A 12,064-nucleotide genomic window follows, 5' to 3' on the forward strand; every position below is an offset into this window, starting at 1 on the left:
AGTTTAAATGAGTGTGTGGCCGATGCCCCGAGTCCGCGCAGAGAAAACATGAGAACAGCGCCGGGACACGGGGACGTGATGCAGCCGCGCATGAGGGCAGCATGAGGCGAAGCGAGAACCGGGAGACAGACGGCCGAGCGGGGCACGAGCGGAGAAGTAGCCTACTCGCGTGTTGGGAGAGACGGGGAAGGCGGTCGGTCTCTCCTGCTCATCCACTTGCAGACTGCTCCGTTTTGGTTTTATATGCGGCAAAGTAGGCGGAGAGTGAGTGCGCGCTGTCAGAGCCTGTCCCCGTAACAACGCGTTGATTAATCAGTGAAACAACACCGTAGTTTGACTGAGATGCGGGGCCCTTGCGGCCGCGGGTGTTTTCGTTTCACATGTTCGTTCATAGCCGTTGTGCTGTAACGCCAGACTAAAATCACAAGTGATATTGCAGTTCGAAGTGATTGGAGCGCACACAGCAGTCTGGCGTTAGCCAGGTTAGTTGTGCTGCTGTGATACGACATTTCCGCTCGACACAGTGTGCAAACAACAACATTATTAGGCTGTTTCTGGAAATACTCCCACACTTTTGACGACTTTTGCCATGCTTTTCCCCCGTCGGTCGCAGCGTTTGCATTACGCGCAGTCACGCTGGAAGTGAAATGTAAACAAGCGACGCGTCGACGCACAAAAACGGCGTCGACGTATTTACGTAATCGACGACGTCGACGACGTCGACGCGTCGTTGCAGCCTTACCTGTATCGTCGTAATCACTACCAAGAACTGCTCAATAAAGCACACATAATTTACTTTCTTACCTACAATCTGATCCATATGTTGTTTAAAATGTTTTCAATAAATATATATACATTTTGTACTAATCTATCACCAAGAACTAAATGAGATAGCCTATCTAAAATCCCCTTTTTATCAACAAAACAACTCCATTAACCGTGTGCGGCCGGACTTAAACTCTAATTTAAGTAAATATGGAAAAACGGACTTATCTAGCAGTAGTATTTTGATATTTTAGTTCACCATGAATGTAGACTAACCAACCAGAAAAAGTGAAGCGTAACTCTAAAATGGTAAATGGTCACATTCATATAGCGTCTTTCTACCTGCTTTAGGCAGTCAGAGTGCTTCACATCAAAGAACCACTCACCCATTCGCACTCTCATTCATGCACCAGTCGATCCTCTAATCACTAAACACACTGCTCAAAACTAGACTGGAAAATGATCTTTCAAAATATACTACTCTCTTCAAGAAACTCAAATCATCAGGTAGTTCATTTTAACTTTATACATAAGACTTGTTATTTTACACCCCATACTCTACATACATCTACATCCATCTAGTATGGGAATGCTCAAATTCTAATTCTTTTTGGAAGATCAAATAGTGTCTAAACCAATACCACGCTTGCTAGAAATGTTGCTTCTTAATGATGGTTCCACTTTGAAACTCACATTCCCAGAGCAACGAATATTGCTGGCTGGTCTTACAGCTGCAAAACGCCTTCTCGCCTGCAGATGGAAGACCCCATGACAGGTGAACTGACAAAAGTGGCTCCTGGATTTCCTGGACATAGCAATGCTATGGGTATCAGAAATGAATCTGAGGTGGTCTAGGTCCTGGAGCGAGGGAGGGTGTGGGTGGGGGGACTTATTGCTGAGTGTATTCACATATACATGTTTCTGTTGTTTAGTATGAATATACAGTCAAAATGTATGTTTACACTTGTAGCAATATATGTACTCACCAAGAAAAAGTCTTATTAAAAAGTTCATCACCTTCTGTAACTGTTATCTAAATATTATGCTGTGTGGCATCTTTATGGAGGTGTCTTTGGTTTCTGTGAACTTAGAGGTGACACAACACACTCACCAGAGGAGATCTAGTCTATATATGTTGAATGATTGGACCCTTGTGAAAACTTGTTCCCAGGGACCGCGGCTGGCTTCGAGGCATGATTTGTGCCTCCTCAATGTCGTCACAGTGCGAAAAACATCAAGGGCTACAATTAATTAGTTTGTTAGGAGCACGGGGAGTTGTGACTGGTACAGAGGCGGCCTTGGTGACAGCTGCGGATGATGTGCTCCTACTTCGTGCCCACTGTCCCAAGAGATCCCCAGTCAGTCAGTGAGGAAAGAACGGTCCTCCTCTGCCTCAGAGTGGGCAGATGGAGCGACTTCCCCTTGGTTCTAATTAGTCTTTGTAATTACTGACTAGGAATGCTTTTCACGCACCTTTGCACCAACGTAGCCTGTAAGTAAAAGTGATATTGAGAGGGAGGCCGGGAGTGGCTCTTGCATGATATTTCAGTAAATCAATAGCAAGATGGTGATTAAAAAAAAAAGCCTCGACAGTGATCGACTGGTAGAAAAATCACATGCCTGGTCATTATGGTAATTACCATTCACCAATTACACCCCACTTCAAGATGATGGAATAATCATAGGATGTGTGTGTGTGTGTGTGTGTGTGTGGGGGGGGGGGATGCTGTAAAATCCATCATTTTACAGCATTCATATTATATACTTTACTACAAGATGCTGTGTGCTTGCCAAAACACAGGGATTAATATCAAGTATGAAAAAGCCCAAGGACTGATGCATAAGCACTCTGCTACTGTCCAAAGCAGTCGCATGTCGCACTCATCCTGTCTGCAGGAAGCTAATGACCCAACATCAGCCTGGCTCGTTAATAAGCCGGGTCCAGGAGGTAAAACCATCTTTCAAATGTGTGAATGTCTCCACTGCATTTAAATGCCACACTAGTGCCGTTGAGGATGGTTGAAATATTCATTTGATGGATTCAGTTCACTGATTAGTCAAATAGCATCGCACGTTAACTGAACCCCTAAAGGTGGAGCTTTGATTAAATGTTCAAGAAAGGTTCATGATTTTTGTTCAGCAAATATATTATAGATTATCCTTTAAAAGAGAGTGTATTTTGTGCCTGGAACAGCGATATACTCTTGATGTGCCATGTTTACACAGAGGGTTATTAATGGGATCTGTACCATTGTTATGCACTTTCACAACATACTATGTACAGGTGTAATGCTGTTTTTAAATGACAACAAAGCAGTTATCAATTGATTGAACTCCTGCCAAAACAGGATAAAAAATCGTGTGCTGCTTTTATTATTGTGTTTGTCCTAAACCTGTAGAAATACAGACCCAACGTCAACACATGAGACACTGTATTTGCAGACAGAACGGTGGACCGATTTACTGGGTTTACTGGGAAGCAAAAAGCAGAGAAGAAGTGGGCCAAGTCCAAATGCTGAATATGGATTTTTATAAAATATGCTCAAGCTCTTGTTGAGTTTGAGTTAAATGTGGAAGAACAACCTCACACAGTGTTCCTGCACTTTTATTTAGCAAAATCCCTATGGTCAGCCAAACGAAAGTGGCAAAGCTGGGGGAATGTGTAAGAATCAATTTGGAGAACTACACTAAGCATTGTTGAGCGCTTGCTTCTAAATGGCTTATTTTGTCTGCAAGTGCTCAGTGCAGTATTTCTTCTTTAGTTTAAAATTCATTCAGGGCAGTCAGAGCAGCTGTAGGTCTGGAAGGAACAGGAAGAATAGGAGCTGAGAAGGCTAATTTGTAAGAAGAATTGGTTAAGTCAGAGCAGGTCAGGGGTATTCATTTATTGATTTGATCTATTCTGTCAGAGCGATGGTTGGCGTGACATGTGTTTCCAAGGAAACGGGGACAAGAGTCATGGCAAGCAATTGCATGTTCTGTTGACTGCGTTGATTGGGCCAATATTGAAGGAACAAACAGGTCACAGTAGTTTAATACATATTCCACACAGTTCCTCATGTTTGAGTAGTGGTTCTCAAAATATAGTATTGCTGTATCAGTGGGATTTATTATTCTTTTCTTGCCCCATTAAACTTTGGAAGGAGACTATGGCCTGTTACCAGTACATTTGCAAGTGAGGTGTAAAAACCTTAGAACTATATGTAGTGGGTTGAAGTCGTATGCCCTAGTAGTCAGCAGATGGCAGCACCAAGTAGTATAAAAATGCCTCTCCTTCCCCTGTTTGCCCTCTCTACTCTCCCGCTTCCTGTTTGGCTGGGCTTTGCCACAGGTTGCCTTCTACTGGGCCAGGTGCAGTGGGAGGAAAAAAATTATGTGAACATTTTGGAATTTCTCACATTTCTGTATAAATTGGTCATAAAATGTGGATCTTTACTAAAATCACAAGAATGAGTAAACGGTGTCTGCTTAAACTAATACCACCCAAACAATTACATGCTATCATATTGTTTTTGGCCATAACATAAACATTCATAGGAATAAGTGAGTGAACCTCCTGGCAAAGGATTCTCCAAGAGCTAATTTGACAAGTTTATGCAGACATTTAGAGTCAGCTGTGAGCCAACCTGAAGTCCAGTCACTGAGGTGTGGCCCCACTGAAAAACACACACTAAGGCCTTGTCCATGCCAAACGCAAAGATATTTTATCAATCCAGTGTATCGTCCCTACGAGCCCGGCGTTTTGGGGGTCTGTAAACGAACATTTTCCAAACTAGCTCCCAGAGTGGAAAGATCTCAAAACGCCGTTTACGCAACGCTTACGACGTCTCCGCAACTTTTACTAAAACGATGACATCACAGCGCCAGAGTGGTGTCTGTTTGCCATAATCTACACAATGAGTTTTACTCATGTACCTATGATGGTTTTACTCCACTCCTCTTTGCTCCACTGCAGTCTGCGAGCCACAGGTGACAAGTAGAAAAACACGGCCGAGTCAGTCTGTGTTTTTGGACTGACAGTAAAAGTCACTGACAGGTTTTTCTGCTTTAGTCCCGTTACGTCTGAAGAATAAACTCACCTCCTCATCTCTTCTGTAGATCATAAATCCTTGAATCAGTTTCATTTTCACTGTTTACATTCCACAAAAGCTTACTGCACATGTGCCCTCTCCATCTTGTGCACCATGCCTCACTCAAAAGAGCTGTCTGAAGACCTACGATCAAGAATTGTTGATTTGTACAAAGCTGGAAAAGGTTACAGAACCATCTCTAAAAGTCTTGATGTTCATAAATCCATGGTTAGAAAAAATCTGTCTATAAATGGAGACAGTTTGGCTTCACTGTTGCTTCACTTCCAAGGAGTGGCTGTCCTGTAAAGATGACTCAAAGGGCACAGCGCATAATACTCAGTGAGGTGGAAAAAAACATAGAGTGTCAGCTAAAGACTTACAGAAATTACTGGCACATGCTGACATCTCTGTTGACACTACAATACGTAAAACATTGAACAAGAATGGGTTCATGGGAGGAAGCCATTGCTGTCTAAAAAAACATTGTTGCACGTTTAAAGTTTGCAAAAGAGCACTTGGATGCTCCAAAATGTTCTGTGGACTGATGAAACCAAAGTTGAATTGTTTGGAAAGAACACACATCATGTGTGGAGGAAAAATGGAAAAGCATATAAGATCTAAACTTGCCTGGCCAGCCAGATGCTTCACATTTCTGTTCAAAAGAAGAGCTGTCTGGGCAGCAGTAAGTTTCCGATTTTACCCATCTCGGTCCAATTACGATTAAAAACCCTAAAACCGGCGCAAGGACAGACAGACAGAGACAGACAGACAGACAGACAGACAGACAGACAGACAGACAGACAGACAGACAGACAGATTAGGATTTCTTAAGCAACGCAATTGTTTCCAAATGGTTTTTCCATTTCCCTTTGTATCAAACACAACTTTAATGCAGTGATTGGCTTTAGATGTGCGGATTTAATTCATGACCTGAATTCTCAGGGTTTTGAAAGGCTAGCCCTTTTGAGCATGTAATGAACCACCTCACACCTGAACAGGCTGACCCGAGGGGAGACAGTGTAGCTTTAACCAATTAATGTGACTTGTAGCTGTCTGGCTCACTGGGGGCATAAGGCAAATTACGCTTGAGATTTGGGAATAAAGTGCCAGCCAAATGTCCAGCGTTGATAATATGCAGGGTAAGAGAGGGAGAGAGAAAATGAAATTGACTCTTAAATTACACTGAACGGAGGCAATCTGGGTGGTCTGACCAAAGCGCACAGGTGGAATTCCAGTGATTATTGCATATTGATTCTCTTCTTTCACAACAGTTCTGAAAAGCACTCATGATATTTCAGTTTTCTTCCTTTCCAGGCTCGCCTAATGTACACTAGGATGAAATCCTAATCCCATTTTCTGAACAATGGGGATCAATTAATTAATAAATTCAATGGCGGTGCACAGAGTTGCAGCGGCTCAGGACTAACCCGAACATCTGATCCACGCAATTTCATTGTACTATTGGACAATGACAAATAAAACCCTTTAAGTAGACTTGAACCAGAGAGATGGAGATTTGCAGTGTGACAGAGCATGCGTGCCATGGATGCCACTGAATGGAAATAGATTTTGACATTTGGGTGATAACTATGAAAGATGACAGCTTGGCATCTCCCTGCAGATAGATTTTCTTGCAAGATGCTTCAAGGTAAAGCTGGGATTTCAGATACTTGAGCAAGACAAGGCAATTCACAATTAATTTAGGATTTCCATACCTTTGGCCTCCCTGTATCATCTTTTGTCACCAAAACCACAGAGGTATTCATAGCTCACAGGTGCACTTTTAGTGCCCGCAACAGTTCCCCAATTAAAATACTTCTTTAAGCACACAAAATTAAGCAATACATGTTTAACATTTATATTTATAGCTTAATTATTAGGCCCGAATGCCATACGGGTAAGGGTCTATTGGTATTGCAACACAATGCGCACATCAGTAGCAAATCACGGTCACATGGTCGGGGCAACAGCTACCTTTTTTTATGCAAAAATATTATTTTCTCACATTCTTTCCATCTTCCATCTTTCCTCCTCTTTATAGGATTTTGCCCCCCTAAACTCTCCAACTTGTGGCTGAACATTCAGGTCCAGTGAAAAATTTATTTTAATATGTGATTTACAGTATATATAGGTCAGAGTACGTGGGAGTTGATCCAATGTAAACTTTGTTGTATAGTGACTGCATTCGGCACAGGCATTCTTCAGTTGACGACAAGCAAAACATATTTTTCTCGCAGCTAAGCCACTCAAATCTTCTATCCCTATTGTTCTGACAAATGTTCATTCATTGGAGAATAAGACGGATTATATTTGTTGGCTACGCTCTTCCCAGAAGATGGTGAAAGACTGTTGTGGAGCGGAGTAAGCTGCGCAGGAGGATGAAAAAGGAGGGGGGAGCTCCGAGTGCAGGACACCACGCTCTGAAACAGCGTCACACCCAGAAGGCGGTGCACCGGAGGTTTCCTCCGGGTACTCCCCGACCTCCAGACAAAACCTCCACTTTATCCAAACAAGAACAGGTGTGATTATATGTCTAAAAAAACAGACTGAGATTCCATTGCATGACTTTCAATGAATCATCCTTGAGGTATCCAGCAAAATTCTTACACATTCTCATAACCAATACAATACTGAATATGATATTATAGCCTAAAACCTACAACCTCTAATGTGTCCACAATATTACTTCATCTACTGTAGTCCAAATGACTCTATTAAGCTTGACTGTAAAGATTTGCTCATATTCCTGAATGTTGGTCTTTACGAGAAGCTATAAAATCCAAGCTATATCTTTTTATTGGCCTCCTCATGGCATGGTAAACTGTTTTTGGGCGTTGCCATGCCTCTGAGACGTTGCATTATGGTCTCTAGCTTGTGTCTATTTTGTTGACATTTTCACCTATCTTCTTCTAAATTGTGCTGTTTTGCTTCTTTATGAATCTTTGAAACCAAAAGATCCTTCGTGTGACAAAGGCATAACATTTTTAATGTTCCCAGCTCCTATTCCCAGACTCAGTTTTATTGTTAGTTTGCTTTCTTTGTGTAAGATATCCATCAGGAGTCAGAGAACACAAGCAGAATATTTCCTCTAGATAATCTCTATAGGCCTTGATATCTTTTTTGAAGAAGATTCACAGTAAAGTCCTGAAGCCACAATCAGATTGTAGAGCTGATACCAACTTTTCTTTTCTTACCACACAGGAAAAAAGTAAATGCTCTATGGCGCAGGCATACGTGAAACTTTTGGGATAAAATCGATGCGGCTATGTGATTTAAAATCTCCTCATGAGTTTTCTGTCATCGTTGCTCAAGGGCCAAGGCATGAGTTCGCTGTTGAACATGTCATCAAATGGACTGCAATGCAGCTTCTGTTATTCTGAGCTGCATGGCCAAGGAAGATACAGAACAGTTTGGGATCGTTTAGTGATTTGAAGGAGAACCTCCTTTTGACTTCTCAAAAGATGTCCAATAAGTTTATGAAGATTCATTGTCAATTATACCACATCTAAAGCCTATACAGAGAATCAAAAATACAACATCACCTCTTCTTCTTGAGCCACACATACAATGCATGTTCAGCAGTCAAGCACATTAGGCCACACATGACCATTTAAAGATATAACGTTTTCTCCATCAAGGTAATTGTGTGATTTGAATGTTTATTTGACCTTTATTTAACCAGGAAAGTCCCACTAAGAACCTTTTTCAGGGGAGTCCCACCCCAAGAGGGGAATCTATTGTACATGTTTTTAGTGGCTGAGGAAACCGATGTACCCGGAGGTAACCTACGGAGACATGAGGAGAACATGCAAACTCCACACAGAAAGGCCCTGTTCAGGTGGGAAACGAACCCGGGACCTTCTTGCCGTGACGCACAAGCACTAACTGCTGTGCCACGTACATAGATTTGGATGATAAAGTCAATGTCAATGATCACAAAGCAACACAACTAAAGGTTCAATCTGACCCTGATTATTTCATCATATGGGCTCCTACTGTACACTTTTGAGTTGTATCTAAAAAGAACATTTATGAATTACAAAAATGATCATTAATATCAGTCTCTGGGTCCATGATCTCTCTGTACAGGACCAAAAATGTCCTCAAATACAAAATAATTGTACCTCTATATAATAATATAGGCCCTCAGAGCGCTGTGATGTCACATGCAACCCAGCAATATGGTAAAATTTGATTTGACCATGAACTGAGCTTGGCAACATTGATTTCTTAAATCGGCACCCTTGAATTAATAAAAATGTTGCCAAAAATCTGAAAGTAATGTCCGTAGGTCCGTTTTTAAGCACAGTTTTTGAGTTTTCCCCCTGACTATAATGGTCTTGGCCGCCGCCTGACAAATGTAGATCCAAAAAGCAGGTAGGCTGATGGCCTGCAACATTTGAAAAAGCATGTGTGGATTAGCCATTCTTCCCCAATTCAACATGTCACCAAATAATACCACACATGAACGTAGCTGATATTTGGAAGTGAGTGCGTCTATTGACTCTTGAGTGTAGAAAAAATAAATAAAAAACAAGAGTTGGAAATGTCCATATCAATAAAGGACTTTTAGTCTACCTCGAACGGTTTGCTTCCCTGCCTCCACACGCCATGGGGTGGGTTTCGCAGGCTTGTTTCCTGCCCTAACAAACCATACATGAATTTACTCTTTGCAAAACGTGTCATTTTGGCACCCACTGAATTATACTGGACAAACAACAAAAACACAAGTTAATAACTTGGTATTTAAACAGCAAGTTAAGCCTTAATCCTTAATCTCATTTTAAACATTCTTAAAGTCAAATGCATTTTATAGTCATTGTTCACGTATATGCAGTTTATACTTCAATTGCAAAGATAATTTAGCATGTTATCGGTGAATCGCTTTACTCGGTTTCCAGATACACAAAAACTACAAAAGAGCAATAAATCTGGACCCTTTAATTTACCACTTGACACTGACTGGGATCTGGGGTACTCATTATTAATATTCATCATCTCATCTTAAGAAGAAACTCAAGAAACAGGATGTCCTCATGACCTCATTTCTCTATTGTTTGACAAAAGCACAATTTGATTTGGATCACTTCAGATTTCTTTCACAACAATGCACCCACAGTGCCACACCGTTGTTCCGAGTCTTTTCATGAGGGTTTGGAGTTGCATGCATTCATCTAAGGACATATGCTTCAGAATTAGGACATTCAACACGATCAGCTAACCACTATATTCAGTGCCATTTTACAGAATCTGTTGCAATAATACAACCATTACATTGACAGTAATGTGTTCAATAAGTGCTTCATTTTACAATACAGCGGTAAGTTTGGGCACCCCTGTAAATGTTCATGATTTTCCTTCATAAATCATTGGCTGTCCGGATAAGACATTTCAGTTAAATATAACAGATAGGAGACAAACATAGTGATATTTAAGAAATAAAATAAAGTTTATATGATGTATGAAAAGTGTGCAAGAATTATTCAAACAAAATTGGGCATGTGCGTAAATTTAGGCACCACAAAAGAAAAATTAAGTCAATATTTTGTGCATTCACCTTTTGCAGAAATAACAGCCTCTTAACGCTTTCTATAGCTTCTAATCAGAGTTATCCAGACAACCAATGATTTATAAATAACAACTGACCTTACAAAATATTATTCATTTCTGATTTAGAGCATGTTGGGTCTAGTGTGTTGGGTCTGTAAAAGCTTTTATATCTGAGGTTATAAATCATTTACCAATCTCTAAGGTGCATGCGAGTAAGTATTGAGGCCTGAGGACGGTTTCTTTATAAACTTCATTATTTGTTTTTATCTTTATTGTTTATCAATAATGTTGAGTCCACACAGTACATTTGTCGCTCCTCTCATACAAATGTTTGTGACATCAAAAGTGTTTACATAGTGAAGATTTGATGGAAAAGATCCATTACCTTGTAAGATAAAAGGACCATATAGTTGGACCCTATGTGAGTTGCTGCTGTTGCATTTGGTGTCTTTCATCTTCCCTCTCTCATGAATGAATAATCCTCCATGGGCTCCTCTCATGTGACCTTTTTCAGCATCAACCCTTACAGAATCTTTGCTCCATCCAATGAGTTGTGCAGCTAAGAGAATCACATGATAGCGGGGCCTCCACATGAATAGACCTACACGTTCAACAGGCATGAGCACAATGCAGTTCCTCTTTTTGGCACATATCAGTGTGTGTTTCCATTCAGGGCAGGGCTTTTGTAAGGTAGCCTATAAGACTGTATGTTTGTTTAGGCTGGGTAAAAAGAACAAAGAGGTTATGTGTCACAGTAATTTGGTCTGATCTTTATTAAACTCACAAGAATGAGTAGCTAAATACCAATAAATCAGATCATTGGCCATTATATCGATTACAATGAAATTGTTATTTTCGTCGTTATAGCTAGTGGTTTGTGGGGTGGTGGATCAGAGAGAAGTGGGATCTGGGGTAAATGTTTTTTTTTTTTTCAATGTAATTAAGATTCAGCTATAACTGACAAACCATCAAGACCTGTGGCTCGAGGTATCTTGAACTAGTCTATTTATGGCCCGGGCTTTTCCATCGGTTTCATCAAAAGTTGCTTTTCAAACATCTTTGAAGCCGTCACATCAATAAAAAGAATTATAAAGTTATATTAAAGTACATAGTGCATCGTCAAAACAAGCAACATTTATTTGGCCGTAATTTAAAAAGGTTACACTCACACAGGCTATTATGTACCAAGCTGTTGCTTTTGGAAAAACATATTTTGCAATTAACATGGTCAAGTTAAATTTGTTTTATGGAGGCCAAATAAAGACTCATGCACTTTCAGAAAAGAAAACTGCGGTTATTGGCATTCTGGCTGGATGTGAGCGAGAGAGAGCAGCGCTTTAGTGCCCCCCTGCGTCAATGGCTTGAGAATATGGTAATAGTGTAGTTAGCGGCGCTCATGAAGAGGATCGCGCTCTGGTTTTATGTTCATTTTGCACACTGCACATTCTGCACAGACTGACTTTGTTAAAAAAAATAAAATGAAATAAAACGTCAGCATCTCTGCTTTCTCCGCAAGAAAATCGACTGTGTTTGTACAGATCTCCGTTCCGTGTTCGTTTAAACATCCAGAGTTGAAAAAAAATACCGCATTTGTTTTGTATTACAAATCATTGTTGCAACAGCTCACACAGCTCACACAGGTAGGCTGTTCCAATAAAGTTATGTCACAGTGAAGTTAT

This window comes from Gobius niger, assembly GCF_951799975.1.
Source record: "Gobius niger genome assembly, chromosome: 7".
In the NCBI taxonomy this organism is placed as follows: domain Eukaryota; kingdom Metazoa; phylum Chordata; class Actinopteri; order Gobiiformes; family Gobiidae; genus Gobius; species Gobius niger.